Source organism: Corvus moneduloides, chromosome 16, assembly GCF_009650955.1.
Source record: "Corvus moneduloides isolate bCorMon1 chromosome 16, bCorMon1.pri, whole genome shotgun sequence".
NCBI classification, from domain to species: domain Eukaryota; kingdom Metazoa; phylum Chordata; class Aves; order Passeriformes; family Corvidae; genus Corvus; species Corvus moneduloides.
This window is the reverse complement of record NC_045491.1, coordinates 13165415-13184409: the sequence shown is the minus strand read 5'-3', so window position 1 is coordinate 13184409 and position 18995 is coordinate 13165415.

Here is an 18995-nt window from a genome sequence, read left to right as displayed (position 1 = left end):
TAGTCTTAAGTAGAAAATACTATAAATGCATGTTAATATTAAATTATATGTCTGAAGGTTTTTTTTCAATTAAGCATACCCACAAATTGAAAAGCTACCCAGGACTACCCAGGACTGCTTGGGTTATCTTTCGGTTTTGTGGCCACAAATACCCAGCTCCTTCCCAAGCTTGTGAACTGGATGGGGTGAAATGTGCAGAGTCACTGTCTCTGTAATTAGCAAACAGGTTTCATTATATAGATATACAATGAAGTTGGTAGGAGATATAATATTTGGAATAGCCCTGAAACACATGATCATAAGTGAGAACACAGGTGTCCCCAGAGCTCATGGCTGTGGTAGGAAGCCAGCAATGACTCCTCTGAGCTGTAGAGGTCCCTCCATTTAGAAAGCAGAAGATGAGTGGGGTTGGTATCTCCAAAATTAGAATTGTCAAAGCCTAAAGGCACCAGAAAGGTGTGTTTGACATAAACTGAGATCACTATCTGACCCTTCCCATCAATAAAAGGCACAAAACCACACTCCATAACTGCATTTTTCACAAGTCTTCTTTGCTGTGCCATCTGTGCTGCCAACTGTTCTTCTACTGTGTATCGTCTGCCTGAAGAAGCACTAAGCAGGTGTGGCACATGTTTGGCTCGTTCCTGCTTTGCATGTGTAATGTAATTATGTTTGACAGACTTGGTTTGATTGAGAGAAAACTATGAATTGGATTAAATGTTTTTTGTTTAGACTTTATTAGCTAAAGATGCCATTGCATAATTAATTTGTGAATAAGCAGCAATCTTGTAAATGAGGCAGTGAATCAAAAGCACAGGCAGACGTTATAGCCTCTTCTCAGGATGAGTTTACACATTTCTTATTTGTAGTATTCATTAAAAATACATAAAGGAAGGTTAACAAAACATTGCAACAAAGAACCACAAGCAAACTAGTTAGCCACAGAAGCCTTCATACATGCATAAGTCAAAAAACTGAAAGCAAGCCAAGTCAAAAGCATGAGCCTGAACTAGACAGTAAATACTTTAACCATACTTTAATTCTATTCCCAGATGTTTTCTGGTTAAAATTAATGCTTTGGCGTAAGGATGTCAGTAGAACCATCTACTTTTATCCTCAATGTAAAATAATTAAGAATATTTTCTTAAGTGTAGGGAAATCTTTAGAGTGAACCTCTGAATTTTTACTTAGAGAGGATGCTACTCTTTACATTTTGCTCTTTGAGAATGGAAAGTGGCTGTTTTAGTCTCTGTGCCTAAAATATTTACATCTGTTTCTACTTTGTGTTTAGGTCGTACAAATGATGCAACCATACAAACTACACTACTCAGGGAGAAAGTGAAGAAAATCTGTAGGATGCAGTGGTTTGGTTTAGAACACACTTTGCAAGTTTTTTCTCTCTTGAAGCCCTGCCTGCACCGTGTCTCAGGCAAGAATGGGGCACAGCCTGAGCTCAGCTGTTCCTGCCCATGGTGGGGAGCTCTGGTGACACTGCTCAGGGACAGGATGGTCTCTTGGTGCCCTCAGAACCCTGGCACCTGGTTGGATTATTTGTGATAAATCTTCTACCTTTCTCATTCATTTCTCTACCTGCTTTCTCTTTAGCCAGTGCTCATCTTTGAGTGCTGACTCCTTGTCCTGTCCACTCTCTGTCCCAGTGATTCTTCCCTCTCAGCACTGTCACTGTCACACATGCTTCATACCTTCCCTTGGGGCACAATGCACCAGTTTATCTCTGTTCACCAGAAATCAATATAAATAGCTCAGATATGCAAGGACATTTCCACTTCAGGGTGTACCAAAACTTGGGCTTTACTTGAGCCACTGCCCATAGATTAAAGTGAAGGTGTCCTGAGGTGCTCCTTAAGACAGGAAAGCTGAATTTTGAGCTTCCTTATATTAATCTTCTCCTTTCTGTTTATCAGTAGTAGGAGAAAACTTAGTAAAGGCAATTTTCATGCATTTATTTATTCCATTGTAATAGTATAAATGCTGATTTATAGCTATTGGTAATGCTGAGGTACTAGCTTTAGCATTGTAATACGTTAACAACACGTATTGGTTCTAACAGCAATCTGCAAATGCTCCCATAAGTCAAATATAGAAACTGGTCCTCTGAAAGTGTGGTTTAGGAAGCAGATTAATTTACCAATAAGAACACACCCACCTTAAAATGATTCATATTAATTGTTTGCATTATTTTAGTTGAAGTTATTCCTGTATGGTAGCATGTGAGAGTAAATTCACCAGTGCCCCACATGCTGGGTGAGAGGGCAAGTAGATTTTTCCAGAGCAATCGTGTTCAAATGCATCTTCTGTGGTAAAGGAGAGAAGGAAGTAGGTTGGAGATTTTTTGATAGATTTAGCTATCTAAGTTCTTCTTGCTGTCTCTTTTTCAGTTCTGTGTGAAGTATTGTGCTGCTCCTGCTTCCCAGCAGTGCCGTGTTTCTTCTCTCAGGAGTAGCAACCACAATCTGGTAGGACAGAAGATCGATGCAGGCTTGTTTAGGAAAAATTTTTCTTTTTTCAGATAAAGTTACTTCCTATCCTTTGCCAAGGGTTTATGGAGTTTGTAAGATAGCTGATTTTTATTCTAATTCTTTGGCAACTGCTCAAACCCTGCCTTCAGTCCAGCTCTCTATGATTATTTTCTTCCTGTGCAGCACTTTGAGACTTGAACATTCACGCAGATGTATTACTTTTGCTACTCCAGATAATGGGTTTTTCTTCATTATGTCTCCTTTGAATTTTTCCATTAATTTCCATCCATCTTGGATCTTTCAGAGAAGATGCTCAGAACATTAAATACTATGACTAGGCTGTTGATTTTTCTCAGTACTTTAATCTTCTTTGAGGAGCTCCATAATTCTTAAACACAGTTTTCTCTCCTTTGTGATTTTTTTTTATTGCAGAATTCCTCTCTTTGTTGTTTGAGTTTCAATTGACTCCATTTCTTTTCAAATCCCTCCAGCCTTCCCTCAATTTTATTTACCTTAGTCTCAAAGGAAGCTGTGGAAGCTGGAAGGTTATCGATTTTTAAATGAAGAGATTGAAGACGTTCTTTTACTGAGGTGTCTTGTAAAGTGTTTGAAGGTGGAGAGGCTGCGCTGGCTGTGGGAGATGATGTTGTGTCTGCAGGGTGAGGTCACTTGACCCACCACGCAACAGGTTTAATTCCATCCCTGTGCTTGTTCTAAGCGCCTTCTGGCAGATTTTTGTTCAGCTGTCTGTGTCAAACAGTGCTGTGCCGCTTGAGGAGACTGCTATCACCGGGGTTTTGGACAGCAGTGGGCTTTTAGGCTGATGAGGGTGTGCTAACCAACCCCACAAATGATGTGGGCGTTAGTGCTGCAAAGCCACCGTGGCAGCGTGTGGCTCGTGTCAGGATGGCTCTGCACAGCCTCTTGTCTCTGGGCCCTGATGAGACACTGGGCAAACAGGGTTCTCACCTCCTCTTCTGGTCCACAAACAAAGTGGGAGGAGGTAGAGCATCACCAAATAACAGTTGGGAGCACAGTGAGAGGAAAATGCCTTTGATAATAAGGGGAATTTATCCTCCTTTCCACCAAGTTGAAAAAAGTGTGCTGGAATCACGGTTCATTCCTTTAGCAAGCTGTTATTTTCTGTCCTTTGCTTCTTTCTCTTAGACTCTGAGTTTGAATCGGGATCCTCTGAGTCACAAATAACCCATTGACTTTCCCTGTCTCTTACCTTAGTTTTGCATCTTTCTTTCATTAATGAAAAGTTGCTATTCCAATGGAACTGTAAAGCCTCTGGCCTTAAGCCATCAGATCTGGCAGTTCAGTAAATCATAAATGCCCAGCATCCCTCTGAACAGCTCCATTTCTTCCATGTTCTTGGGGATTTAATCCCCATTGGAGATTGTGTGCTGTCGTTAGTAATGGATTTTCTAATAGTACTGATAGAGGCTGGGAGGGATGTGAAATATTTTGTGGTGAGGCCAGGGCACACTGAAAGGACATGAAACCTTTTCCAAAACATTGCAATTTGACTGATGGATAAACTTTTAGGCTGGACTTTGCATTATTTGGCTTTCTTTGTGTTTTCTGAGGAAGACCACTAGTATTTGCAACCCGGATGTGCAAAGTACCTTCCCCTTTAGTAGGGCAATTTTTGTGACACACCAACCTCTCTCTCACCAGTGGTCGGCTCTGACAGGTAAATGAGGGGTTTCCATCAGAGAACCTGACCAAAACTCCCAAACAGCGAGGCTAATAGAGAAGTTTGGACTTGGTAGCAAATATTACAGTATAGGAGTATTTCTATTTAACATAAATGTATCAGTGATGCACAGAAATGAGACTATATGTTTAAAGAGCAGTTTAGGGAAGTGTTCTTTGTTAGAAAGCACTGGCTGTTCTCTGGAGGGAGAAAAAACAAACACATTAGAAAATGATCCTGATTGCTTTACTATCGATACAAAAATCTTCCTAGATGACCACCTCTTGATTTTCATTTTTACTTTTATTTTCATTCAATGGTGTATCCATGTTTGAGCTTCAAAATAATGTTTTAAATTTCCCAAGGAATTATGAATCTACAGCACAGTCCCCTTGTAATTACTGCATTTTTTTACATGCTTCTAGTCTCTTTAATGTTCTTTAAGTAATTTTATCTACTTTTATTCCCAATCAAATTTTTTTTGGATTAAAGTAAAATTGATTACTTCTGAAAGGAACATAATTATTCATCTGTGTGTTTTACAATAGGTGTTGTCTTCTAGGGTTCTTTGATTCCACAAATTTTCTGTCACTTAAGACTTTAAGGAGAGTCTCTTCCATCTGGCACAGTTTGCAAATAGCCCTGCTGAGTTCAGTATGCAGCATTTTCCTCATGTATAACGTTATCAAGCTTTAGACCATGCTGATTAGTAAAACACTAAATGCAGCACTTGTGACTTCTATTACATGCAGCAAAAAAAACCAAAACAAAAACAGCTATGAAAATGAAATATCTAGTTTATTTACTGACAAGACTAATACTGAAAGCCTCCTGAAGCTGTTAAAATTTTAGAAGATAGACACATTTTCATTTTGAAATAACTTATTCAAGGTGTGCTTGTAATGCTGTAGGCTGGAATTTTCAAAGCAGCACAGAGAAGTCAGACACCAGGCTCTCATTGCATTTCAGTAGGGTGATCTAAAGAAATGAGTTGGAGAATATCTCTGGAAAATGGAGATTCAGTAGGTCTAGAGGGAATCATTCTGGCAGTGTCTGAAAATCCTTTTAACAGGGAAGAAGAACCAGGGTACCTGCAATTTGGAAATTACTCTTACAGTCCTGACTGCTCATTTCCTGCGCCTCTTCTGGTGACAGGCAGAAGGGCACTGACTTCATATTTTATTTTCCCCACATCTTTTCTATGTTTTATTCCCGAGGCAGTGACCCACAACAGCAGTCAGGGACCATGTTACTTTGGTTATTTGTGTCACTTGGGCTGATATGCTGTGTGGTATTCTTAGACAAATCAGTGGATAAACAGAAGAGGAAGGTGGAGGGTGTTTTTGTTCTGCACAACAGGCATACATATGAGAGGCAGAGAAAAGTCATCTGGAAACAGATTGTGTTTTCTTCCCTGCTTTTCTTAGGACTCCTTGTCTGGGTGTAGTTTTCTGTCTCTTTTCTCATTAACAGTAGAGGTTTCATATGGGTCTGAAGAAGACCAGTGATCCATTTTCTCCATGAAGAATAGGGCTGTGCTGAGTTCTGACTAAACACTGCTGGCTTCTTTAGACAAGAAATTGGTATACATGGAATAATAAGAAACTTCTGTTTTGATGTGCAACAGTTGGGGGTTTTTTCCTCAAAGTGTGCTTTTGCTGTTGGTCATGGGATCCATCTCTGACTATAGTGTTCAGTTATGATCTCCTGGGGCATTAAAACCTACAGGAATCTTCTAGACAGCTAAAGTGCATTTCGTCATTTAAAAAACCCACCAAAACTCATCTGTGCATCTGTTTCAAGCAAGTTTTCTACCTAATAAAATGTGTGTAAAAAGTAGAATAACTGTTCTCGCCCAACAGTTCATTATTTTGCTTTGTGAAGCCAACCTTGTCCCATTCTGCCACACAACATAAATCCAGTAGGTCAGATTCTACTGTTAGGATGCTTTTCCTGGGTAGGCTGGACATTATATGTTCCATGGAGATTTTTTTTTTTTCCTGGTGTCTGAATGAAAGCCAGGATGTTATTGTATACTTCATTTCATATCAAATTACATTGTCACATAATGATATAATTGCAGAACACAAGCAGATGCAAATGTTATAGTGCAATAAAATGTCACAACTGAGAACACTGTTTGTAATTTCATTTAAAAGTTTGTGTTTCAATATGAAACTTTGTAACACAGTTGGAATATGAGTTTCAAGATGTCTACACTTGTCTTCAATCAATGTGTTTGTATTTATGTTTCAGAATTAAGAAAATAATTTTAGCTATCAGTACTCCAAGTGTCAAAATTACTGCTGAGGTCTTCACTCCAAGAGCTGGAGGGCTTTCTTCAGTGAGGACTGGTTTGAGCTGGGGGAATTTCCCAATGGGAAGGGGAGAAGATGTCACCGAGTAACTTTCAAAATGCACTTTGTGTCCAGCAAATCACAGAACCATAAACTGCATTTTCATTAGTCAAATTGACCTTTATTGAAAAAGAAAAATGTGGTGCATTATGAAAAATTAATTTATGTGAAATGCAAAGCTATAAAGAGAATTTATCCTTTTACTTTTTTCTTTAAAGTCTATAGAAAGAAAATGCAAAAACATATATTCTATAAAAACAGAGGCCCCCCAAATTCCTTTTTACAGTTTAAGTGTTAAGACTTAAAATATTATTTCCTTTCATCTGTTCTTCTGAATGATTTCTTTTAATTGATGTGACTGCAAGTGAAAAACTTTCGAATTTACAGATATTTTAAAGGATATGATCTCTTTAAATTTTTCTCTCACCATCCTGTCTGCATTTGTTACAGGCAAATCAATGAAAATTGATAAACCCATGATGGAAAAAAGGAATGTATTTGTATTCATTACAGGGGATCGGAGATAATAATAAAATGAAATGTTGTTATAGTGAGATATAAACCCAACCTAAGGAATTGTTCAATATGTGAATAGCAAGATACATTTCATTACTATGATATGGAGCAGCTTGATAGCGGAAGCCAATAATTTAAAAAGTCTTGAGCACAGGGTTATGCTGACTATCCAGTTCAATACGTTAATTGACAATAAATCCTGCTTGCCTATAAAAAGCACTTGACTAGTCATTTTCAAGATGGTCATGATTTTTTATGATGCGGAACTTTTAATTTACAGGGATGATAAAAATAGATTTACTTTCAGCCACTTGTATTTGATTTAATTACCTAATCAACTATAAATCATCTACTATTGAAAAAGTAATTTAACAGAGATGATATTTTGTCATCATTTTTTTCTTAAGTAGGACAGTGTCTTTTGTAAAGGAAGGTGAAATAGGCTTTAGTGGAATTAAAAAATTCCATCCTTTTTAGGGAAGGGTTAGAAGCTCAGAGTCAAGAAGTTTTGATTTAATAAGTGAAGGCTTTGAGTTTTGGAAAGACTTGTTTGTGGTTGCCTAATGTCCTGTAAAGAAAGCAGAGCGTAAAAAGCTCTCTCACAAAAATTGACAGGTTACATGAAGAAATCTAAACAGCTTAAAGAAAATGGAGATTAAAAAAGGCCCACAGTAATATTTTGAAGGGAGAAGTGTGAGGTTTTAGAGGGAAAAGGTAACATTTTCCATGTACAGGTAATTGTATTAAAGAGGCCAACTATTTATTGGGATGAAAATATTTCATCCTACAAGACTTTACTTCTAAAGTTTATCATGAAAAATATTGTGAATGTCGTAAATGCCATTAACCAGAAAGTGGCTATGACATCCCCAAAAATATGTTTTTACAGTGCTGATAGTGCTCGAGATGAAAAGTTGTCCAGATAAAGAGTTTTGGAGTATATTCAGGGAGCAATTTTTAGTCACATGAATAACAGGTGTCATGTAGGGACCCAGAGATTACAAAGTAAGAATTTATTGTAAATTTGTTGCTGTTTGGTGTTCCTGTTTGATGTTACTTTAAAAACAGATAAGCGCCCAAATTCCCTATGAACATATCTTCAAAAAGTCTGAGGGGTGGTGAGAGGAAAATGAATGCACATAGCACGAAGAAAAAAACAGTGTGATAGTGTGGGATTATAAAAATAATGAAAGTTAAGAAAGTAGAGGAAGTAAAGATAGGAGCAGTCATGCCATTAACATTATGGACGAAGAAAAATCAATGCTAGAAAACATCTCCTGGAGAATTTGGGTCACTTTATGAGATGGGAATAAAGCCAGCTTCTATAATAAGGGTAAAAGAATAATGTGAAATAATGAAAACCAAGCTGGAAAGTGGAGATTCGAGACTGAATTACCCTGATAGCTAGAAGGCTTTATTAAATTTAAGGAAATAAACAGAAAGAAAAGTATGTATGTTAATAAAAATGTGTATTTTTGTTATGGGTAACAACCGATTTTAAACAAACTGAAGAAAAGGATACATTATAAATCCTACAGCTCTTTCCAAGGAGAGCTTTGCATTTTAATTTTCACCAAGTTTTATTCTGGGAAGTCCACTGTCTAATTCACAACCAATATGAAATTAAATCTGCCTTCAGAAAATTGCTCAGAATTACTGTAGGTAAATGAAAATTGCCGTATTTAGTTAGACTGGAATCCTTTCATCAGATGAGGCTGAGATGAGGTACTTGGAAGGCAGTATAAGGAACCCTTAATAGAATAATTAGAATGTAGCTTGCCTACACAAAAATGTTGTTCTTTCCTTCTCAGTGAGAGTTTGGGTTACAGAGATGTGAAGATTATGTTCTCTCCAGCTGTTGAGGACTTCTTTTTAACCTCCCTTTTACTCAACTGAGTGTTATAATTAATGGGATTTGACACAACTACTTCTGTATTCAGCCAGGGATGAGTTTGTGAATTGCCAGGCTTGTTTCAGCTCCCATTGCCTTATTTTAGGCTTGGGTCTGGATGTTAATCTTCTGAGAACAGGCTGATGGCTTGATGGTAGGTGCTAGTTGATTGTGTGGCCTTGCTCAGTATAAGAAATTCTAAACTGAAGCTGTCCTGATGTCCTGCCTTGTGTCTGCTGCTCAGAAATGGACGTGGCCCCAGCCTGGAAGGAGGTGATGGCATAAACTGCAGTCACAGGAGGCATTCCAGTGTTTCCGTGTAGAGCACAGGTGGAGATGGTGGCTTAAGTGGCCAGGATAGGTATGGGAAGTGTGACTAACCTGGATGTGTCAGAAACGGGCTGATATCTATACAGTTATCTACTGTGACAACATACATGGCATTTTCTTGTGCTGGAAACCTACCTACATCCATGGAAGCATTTCAGGCCAGGCTGGACAGAGCTCTGGTCTAGTGGAAGGGGTCCCTGCCCATGGCAGGGGGGTGGAATGAGATGATCTTCATGTCCCTTCCAACCCAAACCATTTTGAGATTCTATGATTCTATGACATAGTATCATTCGACAAGATGATACTAACAGGAAACTGAAAAGACTTCTTTCTGTTGTAGCTGTGTCTAGTTACTACACATATAGTTCTTGTAGTCCTGTGTACTTAGCAATCATTCTAATACTGGTGATATTGGTTTGCTCCAGGAATGCTCAAGTTTATGAACTAGCCATGCATGAAGTCCATTTGACGAACATACAGACCAGCCATTAAGTTTCTGAGTATTTTCTAGGGATTAAAAAGAAAATTTAGCCTCCAAAATTGTTCTTTTCAGCGGCAGATGAATGCTCCTTTGGCCTAGAAAGTCACTTGGATAACAGAAGTCTAAAAATAATGTTGTGACTGTACTTCTCATGTGCTAAGTCCTGCCAGATTTTTGGTGTGAAATTTGAACAGAGCAAGCAGTCCCAGAATAAACATCACAACGAGCAGTCTGCCTGATGTGATCACCCTCTGGAAACATTGAAGAGTTCCTTATTCCCTGATTTATTTGTTTTACATGACAAGGTTTTGATAGTGGGGGAGTTACAGGAGTGCCTTCAGTGAGAAGCTGCCAGAAGCTTCCCGTGTCTCGCAGAGCCAACACCAGCAGCTCCAGGATGGACCTGCCACTGGCCAAGGCTGAGCCCAGCAGTGATGGTGGTAATGCCACTGGCACAAGAGATTTAAGAAGGAGCACAAAAACCCTGGTAACTCTAGCTGGTGAGAAAAAGATCAGTGCAGAAGGAAGGGGAGGATGTGCAGCCTGTGGTGAAGTCCCTGGTCCAGCCATGGTCAAGCCACCATCCTCAGGTAGCCAGTGGGCCTGTACAAACACAAGTGATGCTTCTAGGTATCTGTAAAGGTGACAGGGTCTGCTCTAGAATTCACTGGCAGAAAGGAAAAGCCAATGTGACCTCTTTTGGTGGTTCAGACTGCTACCTGTATTCATTTGCCTGGTTTATCCCTTACTTCCCTGGGAGCTCTTGACAAAAACCCAAGAGCAGCCAAAGAATTTATCTTACACAAATCATCTTCCTTAGTGCATAACAACTTTTATATTAATTAGGATCTAATCTCTGAAATGTAAAGGATACAGAAATGCAGTGCACTGAAGGAAGCAGGAATGGGGTTGCCATGGGAGGAGAGCAGTTTTGCATGTTCACACTACTCTGAGCGGTTTGATACGCTCTCACTGGTGCATTTTAACCAACAACCTTTTGAATTCACACGCATAAATATTTCTGAAAGCTTTGCTAAGCTTCCCTTTCCCTGATCCCAGAGCTTGGAGCAGCTGCTGCCTGCCCAGGAAAAGGGACATGGCAGAGCCTGAGAAGAGCAGCTACATAGTTCCCATGGCAATAGGAACTTCATGGACACTCTCAGAAGTTCCTTTCCCTTTCAATATTTATTTTGCATTTCTCTGTTTTATCAGGCTAAATGTTTTAAAGACAAAACCTTGATTAAATTAATCCTGCTTGAATTACTTTGGAAAGGAAGAGTAGTAGAAAACAGCAGAAGAGAGAACATGGCATCTGTAATTACTTTGGTGATTGGTTGTTTTGATGTACCCAGAGGGAAACCTGCTTGTATTTATATTTTTTGTGTAAGTTTTTGCCTTAAAATAGTCCCTCTCCTCCCAAATGTGCTATGATAAATGCCATTGAAGTGAGTTTTATTGCCTATAAAACCGAAGTTGGTGGGGTGAAATGGTGTAATGTGTAACAGCATATCTGAGTCCTCAATTTTTGAGATATTTCCATTAAGAATTCAATTTTTTCGCAGTGTTCAAGGATGACTACTCAAAGTTACACCAGAGCTATGACAGTCACTCACATTTAGCCTTAGTTCTACCTTTTCCCCATCTCAATATTAACACAGGTATCCCTATCACACATCATCAGGCAGAAGTACTACAGTGGGGCTTGAGTTTCCTTGAGTAAGTGTAGGTCAAACATTTTCATCTTTTTAACTGTCTGTTTCCAGGTATTTGGTCCTTAAAAGGCATTTTGCTCCCAGATAAAGGCTGTGAATGAAGCTGTGCTCCTGCTGCTGCCTAGAGTTAAGACAGAATTTTGCTATGAGTTATTCTGAGAAGGACTGAGTCTGTTCCAAATACCTGATTTTTAGACTGAACTAGGTGTGAAATAAGATGAGATAAGTGGTATTTGTTCTAACATAATAAATAATAAAGATGCCTATTTTTTTTTTTTTACAGAGAAGAAACTGTCAGAATTATTTAGGAGCTGCTAGTACTAACAGCAGGGTAGAAAGAAAGATCCTGTTCATTATTGTAAAAAGACAGTGACTGCCTTTAAATAAACTCAGTCCTTCCTAAGGCACTAAAGTAAAGGCTATAACTTCTTTCTGTTATTACTGCAGCTCCAAGTGTAAATTGGGAACTGACCCAGACAGCAATTCCTTTTGTTTTAACCTTTTAAACCCTAAAAGGGGGGGTGTCTTTTTCTTCACTCCATGCTTGCCGAAAGTAGTGATTTATTATTTTTCACATAACGATAGGGATGTTCTCTGAACAATCATTTAGTTTTCTTAGATTCCCTAATTCCCTCTCCCAGAGCAAGTTTGTGTCACATCTGTAGTGCTCCCAATGAGTTGCTAATGGGGTTTGCAAATGAGGAGGCACAGACAATGAGGCGGTGGTGATAGGAGGCTGATCTGGAGCAGGTTTGGTGAGCAAGGATTTGGCATTTGTAAGAGTTTAGTGACTGCCTCACCGCCTACACTTCTCCCCGTGCAGCTCCAGTGCCCAGAGCTTTAGAGGAACGAGGAAGATTCCTGGCTCTATGTGCTGTATTCCACCAGCACTGCTTTGTGGAGCCTCCCTAGAACAGGAGTCCTACAGGTTACATTCCTAAGTTCTGCAGCTGAAAAGAGAAAACAAAATCCTCACCCAGGAGTATGTGAATGCCTGGTTTAACAAAACTAGTCTCACATTCAAAATTGATGAGGATCACATTTTGAATTGGGAACAGATGGAGAAGTGCTGAGTTTTGCCTTAGTGTCTATAATGCTTCTTATGCAAGAACGTGCTTTTATTTCTTATCATTGTTCACTTGAGTCTTATAATTCTGGTAAGATCCCCCATAGACAAAAGAAGGCAATTCTAGAGTTTACAGTGTCTACTGCTATCCTCCTCTGAAAAACAGCAAGTCTGACTCTGTTCAAATGAAATATGAGCTGATTACAATGAAAGTATTTCATGATCTTCGTTACTTATTTTGGTTAGTCAAAGTAATTTAACCCTCTAAATCTATTTTGTTACGCTAAAATTGTGAAAGGTAGTGCAGAGAGCAGGTTAGCTGGTGAATTCCCCACTTCTCAAGAAAAAAGCAAACTTGAAGAGCTTAAAGAGTAAGGAGTTGGTGAACTCATGCTAATTACCTGGTTTGTAGTGCCACTGGATCAAATTAACCTTTTGGTGTGTGTCTCCTGCGTAAAACGTGGAAGCTACATTACTGTGGGAACAGTGCATGGTCTGTAGTTATTACAGAACATGACCATGGACCATTATTCAACATTTCTGCAAGTTAAGAAATAATTTTAATATGCTCTTCCTTACTCCTTAAGCTGCTTACTTACCAAGTTCAATCTCCTCTCTAAAAGAGAGTCTTTATTTGTGAAAGTATTTATACAAAGAATACTGGCATTATTTTATAGTGACTTTCTAAAGAACTAGACAAGTCTATTTGAAGCTTTTCTTTGGTATTAACTAGATATTTTATCATAAGTGAGCAAGGCGTTTTTGGTTCACTAGTCTTTTTTGCTTTCCTGAATGCTCTTCAACCTCATTCACAGTTCAAGTCTATATAATCCTTATGCCTTTCATGCTTTTAAATCCTCCACAGTGTTTTCTGTGTATCTGACTCTGCTAATATCCACAGGACTAGGGTCTTAAAGCTCTCTCCTGAGCTTGTATAATTCTGCACTGAGGGTGAAATACACATTTTCACCAATCTCTTTACTGCTCATAAACACAGGCAATGTTTTCATTTATGCCAACATCCCCCGACCTCAATTTTACCCTCTGAATGCCAAAATCCATTTCTTACAGCAAAAATATGAACCGTAACTTGGCCGTTCATTTATTCTTCCTCTGAACACCAGTTATGAACCTGCTACCCAGTTCTCTTGATCTGAGCGTGATGTCATTTTGCTGTTTGCTGCTTTCTTCCTTCTAATACTTCCTCCTTGAACTTTAAATGAAGAGAGGGTTTTTTTTTTGGGGGGGGGGTGTAAATATGCAAACAAACACGATAAAGGCCAGCCAGGTTATAACTTTGGTTCTGGATTGGTAAAACATATCTGCTTTATCCACTGCTCCAGGATAACTTTACATATTTCATGTTACACAGCTGTGCAGTGCACAAAACCAGCTGGATTTGTTGGGAATGAAGGAGTCTTCTCTTCCATGGTGCTTGGTGTATATATTGACTGTGATAAAGCATGATTGTAGCTACAGTCAACTCTTCTATAGCTGAACACCTATCTTGGACAAATTGTGGGTGTTTACCGAGTCCCTATCTTCACGGCTGCTTTGCAATTTTTCATGCAGTGTAGGATACTGCATTAAGATCATGGGGTGCAAATGTAAATTTAAAAAATCTATTGCACGGCATATTGCAAGAGTTTGGGCTGCTACAGAGCATCCTTGTTGTGGTGGATCAACTGCTTTGCAGTCATTGCAGATGAAAATGGAAGTTCAGGATGATCTGCAGTGGGTTGCTGAAGCAATTGCAGAACAAAGCCGTGTGCTCTGCTCTGCTCTCACAGCTCAAGGTGTCTGTCTGTTCTGTCAGCTCCCTTTGCTTGCTTTGCCATTTATTTCAACAGACACCTGTTCAGCTTCAGGGAGCACCCTCCGAAAGCAGCCGGGTCTCCTCTTTTGCTATGCAGAATCTTCAGCAAATCTGTTACCCTCTGTCTCTCACCCAAATACAAAATTCCCTCTCTGATGTTAGAGCGTTGTGTCAAGGCAGGAAAGCCTCAACTAGATTGATTAATAAAGCTAAAAAGAAGACATCTTTTGCCTAGGCTCTGAGCAACAGCTGTGTTCTTGGAGCTATGCTATTCCAGCCCTGAAAGCAGAGGGAGCTTTAAATTCACCAGTTTTTCAGTGTTGCCTGCACATCACCTTTCCAACCAAGGAACCAGAATATTTTATCATGCTCTCAAGGCTGTCATGTTTAAAGACATTTTTTGGTGATTTTTATTCTGCTTAGTTAGGGAGTTTCTTTTTCCTCTGGGGTCTTCAGTATGGTGTTGACTATGCTTGTGGACCTTTGCCTTGGAATACATCTGATAACCTCTACTGTCTAATTCCTCTTTCTTTGAAATCGCTTTTGCAGGTTTTATTATATTTGTTTAAAGAATTTTATCATTTCAGGCTTATTTGACTTGCAAGTGTACCCCAGGTTTTCTCCCCAGGCTTGGCTCAGTGAAGGCTGATGGTTAAGTCCAACAGGCTGTGGTTTTGTGGAATAATTTTGTTTTCACATGGAGTGTGTGAGACAGTGAACTTTCATAGACTTGCTTGGTATCAGGAGTAAAATCATGTGGATTGTTAGTAAAAAAAATCAAGAAATATCCAAGTTATACAGACCTTGAAGCTGTTGTGCTACATGAGTCAGATGAGCAGCATTGGACACTGGCTCAGTCTGTGCTTGGATTTCAGGATGGGAAGGCCCCTGTAGCCTTGTATGGTCCAAGATGCTTTAAGGGAACATGATCTCAAAACCCATGACTGAATACAGAATGCTGGAGTGTTTGCAAGAATGGAACCTAGTTAGATATCAGTTCTGAGAGAGTCAGTGCTGTGTTTAGTCATCTATCATGGCATAGATTTTGCCACCACTTTTCCATCCATATTTTTAAGTCTTTTTCAAAATACAGGAGCATTTTCCTGTGCAGATATCTGTATATGACAGTAGAGAGAAGTGGAAAAAAGCAGAAACCTCATACAATTATTCGGAAGCTTGCCAAAACTCTCTTTGTATTGCAAAGTACTTCAACAAAAAATTAATCTTTCTGCTGTGATTAGTTTTGTCATTAAGTAAATGAAACTGTTTTGGCTTTAGGTTTTAAAACTAAAATGGGAGTGGTTTTTCTCCTCTCCCACATAGCAACTGAAATCAATATGAGTGTTTCTAACCAAACTGCCTTGACTCATTCTTGCCCTTACCCCTTCAGCCTTTCCTGCAGGTACCTTTAGTTGGCTAAAAGGCAAGAAATAACTAGAGAGAATAAACACTCATGCATCCTTTTTCTCCTGTCTCTGCCTGTACACTGTATTCTTGTGATAATATTTTTACATTTACTTATCTGAAGATTGCCCTCTGCTGCATTAGCTGTTCAGTGAAAATTGAAATATTTGAGCTGGCTATTTTTACTTTATGAAAACTTTGGGTTTAGTTAGTTTATTTTTCAGACCATTGAAAGGAATGAGTGAAGAACACACTTTTATTCAGGTGAACAGCATGCTAATTTTGTTTTACGCTTTAGGGAACTTCACATTATAACTTTGTAACTATACTGGAATTAAGCAAAGGAGGGCATGCAATAAAATATCTTAATTGCCCCACATTTTGAGGCAGTAGGCTTGATCATGTGTTTGTGTATTACCTGCTCTTTAACAGCCACTTGCTGGAGGAGAGATATTTGTTTTATAAGCCACCTGTACAAAAGCAAGGCTATTAAATTGCCTTCTGTGGAGAGTATGTCACGTTTAGATTCCAAAAACAGAGTGTTGTTTGAAATGGATTCTTCATCCATAACTCTGCTTTTTTGCAATTCTGTGTGAAGCTCTCACAACACACCCTGGTGTGACAAACGTGAGAGCAGCAGCTCCTCATCACTTCTGTCTCAGCTTTGGAGCCATGGAGGGCTTCCAAGGGGCTGGACTCAGGTGGAAATCATGATTGGGAGTGTAGAGGAGGCAGAGTCCTCCTTTGCCCCTGCTCTGCCTTGCAGGGGAAGGAACATAGTGGCAGGAGAAAATCAGCTTTCCCTGATTGTATAGGAAAATTCAGTGTACGGCTCAGTAACAGAGACTGCTCCTAAAATTAAAGTAGGTGTGTTTCTGAGTCTGGCTGGAGTCCTAATTCTGCTGAAACTCAGCAGTAATATATGGGTGCAGCTACCTGATCCCTCAACTGCAGTAGTCAAGCATTTGGCTTTTCCTCAAAATATCTCAAGATAATGTTTTCAGTATTGATTACATTAATCTGCAGTTAGCTTTCTCCTGTGGTCTAGTAAATCCTGAATCTGCCATTCTGTATCATAAAGTGTTGCAGAAAGTCTGGGAAGATGAGGAATTTTTACTTTTAGAGAAACAGTGTATATTCTCTTACTATTTTTTAATATATACCATTATTTGTAATTACGTACATAATGAATGTTATAAAGAAATGTCAGTATGGAGCACATTCTTTTATGGTTATTACAGTCATATTTTCTGCTGAAAATCAGCCATCTACGGTGTGATGCAAATGCTTTTGCAAGGCTCACTACTGCGAATCGATGAGAAAAAAAAAAAGTAATCATTGGATGCTTTCACTTTGGCCAGATCTTTCTGTGGTTTCCAGCCTTTAAAGGCAGCCAGCTTTAACCAGTGGCTTGGATGATGACCATGAGCAGAGTGGGGTGGGAAATATTATCAGTGACATGACTGGCGTGCACTGACATTAGCTTTTCATGTATATTTTGATAGCAGACCTAGCATTAGAGAAGGTACAGAAGTGCTGAGTTCAAGGAGCAGAATGTGCTGCATTCTAGATCACTGCAAAACAGCTCACACAGAAATTAGGGAGCTAAAGCAAATCAAGCGCATTAAAGTACTTCAACTAAGGAGTAACAAAAGTGTCCATCAGGATTTCAGTGTGCTTCTTGAATAAGATAGGGTGAATTTAATGAGTGACTTCAAGGAGTAATAGGATAGTTACGTCCTGAAAGTGAATGGAGATTAATTCAGAATCTGGAATTACAAGAGTTGTAGGAATTAACAATCAGCTGCATAAAAAAGAATCATCTGCAGTAGATGAAGAGACCATTAGTTCTTTGAAAATGTCTGGTATCTGAGAAGACTGTTAACAAGGAGACCTTATTAGAAATGATTTTTTCTTGTGAACAGCAGAAAATGAAGTCTGGTTTCCTACACTTTTTATTTGCATTTTAAATCCCTTGCATGTCTCTATTACAAACACTTTTCATGTGTGCATTTGCCTTGTGTTGGAATCTCCTTTTCCAGTTCCTTCCAACAATGCCCCGTCCACCCCCTAGTTCCTCAGGAACCTGCCTCCCTCACTTCCCTCAGGGACCTGCTTGTGTCCCCAGTGTTCCCCCTCCAAGTCTGTCCCTGTCTGTGGTCCTGCCATCCCCCGCCTCCCCCCACACTTCTTTGCAGTGCTTGGGGAAAAGCTACCTGGGTGTTGATTGGGAGCCAGCTGCCTCTGGCAAAGATGAACTGTCCTGTCTCTGCTTTGACAGGATATAACAAGGGCTCTTCTCTCTACCCAAATGACAGGTCTGGCTAAAGCTGGTCAGGGAGGTGCTAAAAGAACAGAGAGTATCTGAGAGAGAATCACAGCTCGGGGACATATGGTGTCACTGGATCAAGTACTGGCCTCTACCCTTTGCTAGGGAAACCCTGCTTCACGTTCTGGGGCCGAGCAGCATCTCAAACCTACATACAGACAAAAAAAAGGGTAATCAGGGCCTGCTGCAGCTGCATCACACTTGGCAGCCCCTGTCAGCAGGGCCACAGTGCCAGCCAGCTCCCTGGGGCCCAGACAGCCACAGGAGACACCCAGGATTGTTGTACCTGTTGTACCAATTGCCAGCTAAAACCTGATATAGACTCTGATAAACACATCTGTATCAGTACTTGAGGTGAGGCATTCTCTGAGAAGACAACAAAAACCTATCTGTCTTCTCCCTTTCTTGGATTAGGCTACTCTGAGAACACAGGGTGGCTCATCTGATGTGGACTGTGGCGGTTTTTAGCCCAGCTAAAACAATGAAACACGACACAGCTGCTCCCTCAACCCCTTTTCTCTTCCCCCTGGCCCAGGTGTAATGGGGAGGAGAATCAAAGTAATACTTGTATGTTGAGATAAGAACGGTTTAATAATTGAAAATGAAGTAAAATAAATTAATAATAGTAAATAGTAATAATGATGATGATGATGATGAAAAGGAAAAACAAAAAACCCAAACAGGTGATGCACAATGCAATTTCTCACCACCTGCTGAGACCCCCCCTTCCCAAACCCTGAGCAAACCTGCCAGATAGCTCCCCCCAGTTTATGCACTGGGCATGATGCTCTGTGGCCAGTTTGGGTCACCTGTCCCAGCTGTGCTTCCTCCTAGTTTTGGAGGGTTTTTTTTTTGCAAACCTCCTCACTGGCAGAGCCTGAAACAAAGGAAACAAAGTCCCTGAGTTGGGA